The sequence below is a fragment of the Schistocerca gregaria genome, unplaced genomic scaffold, assembly GCF_023897955.1.
Source record: "Schistocerca gregaria isolate iqSchGreg1 unplaced genomic scaffold, iqSchGreg1.2 ptg000229l, whole genome shotgun sequence".
Lineage (NCBI taxonomy): Eukaryota > Metazoa > Arthropoda > Insecta > Orthoptera > Acrididae > Schistocerca > Schistocerca gregaria.
This window is the reverse complement of record NW_026061748.1, coordinates 5,135,491-5,142,588: the sequence shown is the minus strand read 5'-3', so window position 1 is coordinate 5,142,588 and position 7,098 is coordinate 5,135,491.

Below are 7,098 nucleotides of genomic sequence, written 5' to 3'. Positions count from 1 at the left end.
TCTCCCATGCAACGCGGCTGCTAGTCCTCCTTTCGTGCAAAATCTTAAGCTTCCACCTAATGTCAAAGCCACCAAAGCCTGCTAAAAAGTGAATAATCGACAACTAAAACTTGAATTGTAATACTTCTTACTGGCTATTACTTCAAATTAGAAGCTTCTTCTGTGTTCCACTATGGTGCTCTTAGTGTTTCGGCATACCGCAGCAATCGACATAGCTTTGCAGACGACAAATGTAACCGTTTCAGAGAGAAATACGGCCAATGTGACGATCTGGCTTTAAGTCGATTCGATAACAAATGACGAATACGGACGGATTTTTCAGGTTTTTACTACATATGAACACTTTTCACATTCTCCCGTGGAACGCGGCTGCTAGTCCTCCTTTCATGCAAAATCTTAAGGTACTAGGTCATGTCCAAGCCACCAAAGCCGGCTAAAATGTGAATAATCGGGAACTAAAACTTGAATTGTACTACTTCTTACTGGCTATTACTTCAACTTAGAAGCTTCTTCTGTGTTTTACTATGGTGCTTTTAGTGTCTCCGCATACCTCAGCACGCGACATAGCTTTGCAGACGATAATTGTAACCGTCTCAGAAAGAAAAGCGGCCAATGTGACGATCTGTCTTTAAGTCGATTCGATAAAAAATGACGAAAGCGGACGGATTTCCCAGGTTTTTACTACATATGAACACTTTTCACATTCTCGCGTGCAACGCGGCTGCTACTCCTCCTTTCATGCAAAATATTAAGGTTCCACCTAATGTCAAAGCCACCAAAGCCGGCTAAATAGTGTATAATCGACAACTAAAACTTGAATTGTACTACTTCTTACTGCCTATTACTTCAACATAGAAGCTTCTTTTGTGTTCTACTATGGTGCTTTTAGTGTTTCCGCATACCGCAACACGCGACATAGCTTTGCAGACGATATATGTAACCGTTTCAGAGAGAAAAGCGGCCAATGTGACGATCTGGCTTTAAGTCGATTCGATAACAAATGACGAAAACGGACGGATTTCTCAGGTTCTTACTACATATGAACACTTTTCACATTCTCCCGTGCAACGCGGCTGCTAGTCCTCCTTTCAAGCAAAATCTTATGGTCCTACGTCATGTCCAAGCCACCAAAGCCGGCAAAAACGTGAATAATCGACAACTAAAACTTGAATTGTACTACTTCTTACTGGCTATTACTTCAACTTAGAAGCTTCTTCTGTGTTCTACTATGGTGCTTTTAGTGTTTCGGAATACCGCAGCACGCGACATAGCTTTGCAGACGATAAGTGTAACCGTTTCAGAGAGAAGAGCGGCCAATGTGACGATCTGGCTTTAAGTCGATTCGATAACAAATGACGAAAACGGACGGATTTCTCAAGTTTTTACTACATATGAACACTTTTCACACTCTCTCGTGCAACGCGGCTGCTAGTCTTCCTTTCATGCAAAATCTTAAAGTTCCACCTCATATCCAAGCCACCAAAGCCGGCTAAATAGTGTATAATCGACAACTAAAACTTGAATTGTACTACTTCTTACTGGCTATTACTTCAACATAGAAGCTTCTTCTGTGTTCTACTATGGTGCTTTTAGTATTTCCGCATACCGCAGCTCGCGACATAGCTTTGCAGACGATAAATGTAACCGTTTCAGAGAGAGGTGCGGCCAGTGTGACGATCTGGCTTTAAGTCGATTCGATAACAAATGACGAAAGCGGACGGATTTCTCAGGTTTTTACTACATATGAACACTTTTCACATTCTCGCGGGCAACGCGGCTGCTACTCCTCCTTTCATGCAAAATCTTAAGGTCCTAGGTCATGTCCAAGCCACCAAAGCAGGCTAAAAAGTGAATAATCGACAACTAAAACTTGAATTGTACTACTTCTTACTGGCTATTACTTCAACATAGAAGCTTCTTCTGTGTTCTACTGTGGTGCTTTTAGTGTTTCTGCATACCGCAGCACGCGACATAGCTTTGCAGACGATAAATGTAACCGTTTCAGAGAGAAGAGCGGTCAATGTGACGATCTGGCTTTAAGTCGATTAGATAACAAATGACGAAAACGGACTGATTTCTCAGGTTTTTACTACATATGAACACTTTTCACATTCTCGCGGGCAACGCGGCTGCTACTCCTCCTTTCATGCAAAATCTTAAGGCCCTAGGTCATGTCCAAGCCACCAAAGCCGGCTAAAAAGTGAATAATCGACAACTAAAACTTGAATTGTACTACATCTTACTGGCTATTACTTCAAATTAGAAGCTTCTTCTGTGTTCTACTATGGTGCTTTTAGTGTTTCGGTATACTGCAGCAGGCGACATAGCTTTGCAGACGATAAATGTAACCGTTTCAGAGAGAAGAACGGCCAATGTGACGATCTGGCTTTAAGTCGATTCGATAACAAATGACGAAAACGGACGGATTTCTCAGGTTTTTACTACATATGAACACTTTTCACATTCTCCCGTGCAACGCGGCTGCTAGTCCTCCTTTCATGCAAAATCTTAAGGTCCTAGGTCATGTCCAAGCCACCAAAGCCGGCTAAAAAGTGAATAATCGACAACTAAAACTTGAATTGTACTACTTCTTACTGGCTATTGCTTCAACGTAGAAGCTTCTTCTGTGTTCTACTATGGTGCTTTTAGTGTCTCCGCATACCGCAGCACGCGACATAGCTTTGCAGACGATAAATGTAACCGTCTCAGAGAGAAAAGCGGCCAATGTGACGATCTGGCTGTAAGTCGATTCGACAACAAATGACGAAAACGGACTGATATCTCAGGTTTTTACTACATATGAACACTTTTCACATTCTCCCATGCAACGCGGCTGCTAGTCCTCCTTTCATGCAACATCTTAAAGTCCTAGGTCACGTCCAATCCACCAAAGCCGGCTAAAAAGTGAATAATCGATAACTAAAACTTGAATTGTACTACTTCTTACTGGCTATTACTTCAACATAGAAGCTTCTTCTGTGTTCTACTATGGTGTTTTTAGTGTTTCCGCATACCGCAGCACGCGACATAGCTTTGCAGACGATAAATGTAACCGTTTCAGAGAGAAGAGCGGCCAATGTGACGATCTGGCTTTAAGTCGATTCGATAACAAATGACGAAAACGGACGGATTTCTCAGGTTTTTACTACATATGAACACTTTTCACATTCTCCCTTGCAACGCGGGTGCAAGTCCTCCTTTCATGCAAAATCTTAAGGTCCTAGGTGATGTCCAAGCCACCAAAGCCGGCTAAAAAGTTAATAATCGATAACTAAAACTTGAATTGTACTACTTCTTACTGGCTATTGCTTCAACTTAGAAGCCTCTTCTGTGTTCTACTATGGTGCTTTTAGTGTCTCCGCATACCGCAGCACGCGACATAGCTTTGCAGACGATAAATGTAACCGTTTCAGAGAGAAGAGCGGCCAATGTGACGATCTAGCTTTAAGTCGATTCGATAACAAATGACGAAAACGGACGGATTTCTCAGGTTTTTACTACATATGAACACTTTTCACATTCTCCCATGCAACGCAGCTGCTAGTCCTCCTTTCATGCAAAATCTTAAGGTCCTAGGTCATGTCCAAGCCACCAAAGCTGGCTAAAAAGTGAACAATCGACAACTAAAACTTGAATTGTACTACTTCTTACTGGCTATTACTTCAACATAGAAGAGTCTTCTGTGTTCTACTGTGGTGCTTTTAGTGTTTCCGCATACCGCAGCACGCGACATAGCTTTGCAGACGATAAATGTAACTGTTTCAGAGAGAAAAGCGGCCAATGTGACGATCTGGCTTTAAGTCGATTCGATAACAAATGACGAAAACGGACGGATTTCTCAGGTTTTTACTACATATGAACACTTTTCACATTCTCCCTTGCAACGCGGGTGCAGGACCTCCTTTCATGCAAAATCTTAAGGTCCTAGGTGATGTCCAAGCCACCAAAGCCGGATAAAAAGTGAATAATCGATAACTAAAACTTGAATTGTACTACTTCCTACTGGCTATTGCTTCAACTTAGAAGCTTCTTCTGTGTTCTACTATGGTGCTTTTAGTGTCTCCGCATACCGCAGCACGTGACATAGCTTTGCAGACGATAAATGTAACCGTCTCAGAGAGAAAAGCGGCCAATGTGACGATCTGTCTTTAAGTCGATTCGATAACAAATGACGAAAGCGGACGGATTTCTCAGGTTTTTACTACATATGAACACTTTTCACATTCTCGCGGGCAACGCGGCTGCTACTCCTCCTTTCATGCAAAATCTTAAGGTCCTAGGTCATGTCCAAGCCACCAAAGCCGGCTAAAAAGTGAATAATCGACAACTAAAACTTGAATTGTACTACTTCTTACTGGCTATTACTTCAAATTAGAAGCTTCTTCTGTGTTCTACTATGGTGCATTTAGTGTCTCCGCATACCGCAGCACGCGAAATTGCTTTGCAGACGGTAAATGTAACCGTTTCAGAGAGAAGAGCGGCCAATGTGACGATCTGGCTTTAAGTCGATTCGATAACAAATGACGAAAACGGACGGATTTCTCAGGTTTTTACTACATATGAACACTTTTCATCTTCTGCCTTGCAACGCGGCTGCAAGTCCTCCTTTCACGCAAAATCTTAAGGTCCTAGGTGATGTCCAAGCCACCAAAGCCGGCTAAAAAGTGAATAATCGACAACTAAAACTTGAATTGTACTACTTCTTACTGTCTATTACTTCAACACAGAAGCTTCTTCTGTGTTCTACTATGGTGATTTTAGTGTTTCCGCATACCGCAGCACGCGACATAGCTTTGCAGACGATAAATGTAACCGTTTCAGAGAGAAGAGCGGCCAATGTAACGATCTGGCTTTAAGTCGATTCGATAACAAATGACGAAAACGGACGGATTTCTCAGGTTTTTACTACATATGAACACTTTTCACATTCTCCCGTGCAACGCGGCTGCTAGTCCTCCTTTCATGCAAAATCTTAAGGTCCTAGGTCATGCCCAAGCCACCAAAGCCGGCTAAAAGGTGATTAATCGACAACTAAAACTTGAATTGTACTACTTCTTACTGGCTATTGCTTCAACTTAGAAGCTTCTTCTGTGTTCTACTATGGTGCTTTTAGTGTCTCCGCATACCGCAGCACGTGACATAGCTTTGCATACGATTAATGTAACCGTCTCAGAGAGAAAAGCGGCCAATGTGACGATCTGACTTTAAGTCGATTCGATAACAAGTGACGAAAGCGGACGGATTTCTCAGGTTTTTACTACATATGAACACTTTTCACATTCTCGCGGGCAACACGGCTGCTACTCCTCCTTTCATGCAAAATCTTAAGGTCCTAGGTCATGTCCAAGCCACCAAAGACGGCTAAAAAGTGAATAATCGATAACTAAAACTTGAATTGTACTACTTCTTACTGGCTATTACTTCAACTTAGAAGCTTCTTCTGTGCTCTACTATGGTGCTTTTAGTGTCTCCGCATACCGCAGCACGCGACATAGCTTTGCAGACGATAAATGTAACCGTCTCAGAGAGAAAAGCGGCCAATGTGACGATCTGGCTTTAAGTCGATTCGATAACAAATGACGAAAACGGACTGATTTCTCAGGTTTTTACTACATATGAACACTTTTCACATTCTCCCATGCAACGCGGCTGCTAGTCCTCCTTTCATGCAACATCTTAAAGTCCTAGGTCATGTCGAATCCACCAAAGCCGGCTAAAAAGTGAATAATCGACAACTAAAACTTGAATTGTACTACTTCTTACTGGCTATTACTTCAACTTATAAGCTTCTCCTGTGTTCTACTATGGTGCTTTTAGTGTTTCCGCATACCGCAGCACGCGACATAGCTTTGCAGACGATAAATGTAACCGTTTCAGAGAGAAGAGCGGCCAATGTGACGATCTGGCTTTAAGTCGATTCGATAACAAATGACGAAAACGGACGGATTTATCAGGTTTTTACTACATATGAACACTTTTCACATCCTCCCGTGCAACGCGGCTGCTAGTCCTCCTTTCATGCAAAATCTTAAGGTCCTAGGTCATGTCCAAGCCACCAAAGCAGGCTAAAAAGTGAATAATCGACAACTAAAACTTCAATTGTACTACTTCTTACTGGCTATTACTTCAACATAGAAGCTTCTTCTGTGTTCTACTATGGTGCTTTTAGTGTTTCCGCATACTGCAGCACGCGACATAGCTTTGCAGACGATAAATGTAACTGTTTCAGAGAGAAAAGCGGCCAATGTGACGATCTGGCTTTAAGTCGATTCGATAACAAATGACGAAAACGGACGGATTTCTCAGGTTTTTACTACATATGAACACTTTTCACATTCTCCCTTGCAACGCGGGTGCAGGACCTCCTTTCATGCAAAATCTTAAGGTCCTAGGTGATGTCCAAGCCACCAAAGCCGGATAAAAAGTGAATAATCGATAACTAAAACTTGAATTGTACTACTTCCTACTGGCTATTGCTTCAACTTAGAAGCTTCTTCTGTGTTCTACTATGGTGCTTTTAGTGTCTCCGCATACCGCAGCACGTGACATAGCTTTGCAGACGATAAATGTAACCGTCTCAGAGAGAAAAGCGGCCAATGTGACGATCTGTCTTTAAGTCGATTCGATAACAAATGACGAAAGCGGACGGATTTCTCAGGTTTTTACTACATATGAACACTTTTCACATTCTCGCGGGCAACGCGGCTGCTACTCCTCCTTTCATGCAAAATCTTAAGGTCCTAGGTCATGTCCAAGCCACCAAAGCCGGCTAAAAAGTGAATAATCGACAACTAAAACTTGAATTGTACTACTTCTTACTGGCTATTACTTCAAATTAGAAGCTTCTTCTGTGTTCTACTATGGTGCATTTAGTGTCTCCGCATACCGCAGCACGCGAAATTGCTTTGCAGACGGTAAATGTAACCGTTTCAGAGAGAAGAGCGGCCAATGTGACGATCTGGCTTTAAGTCGATTCGATAACAAATGACGAAAACGGACGGATTTCTCAGGTTTTTACTACATATGAACACTTTTCATCTTCTGCCTTGCAACGCGGCTGCAAGTCCTCCTTTCACGCAAAATCTTAAGGTCCTAGGT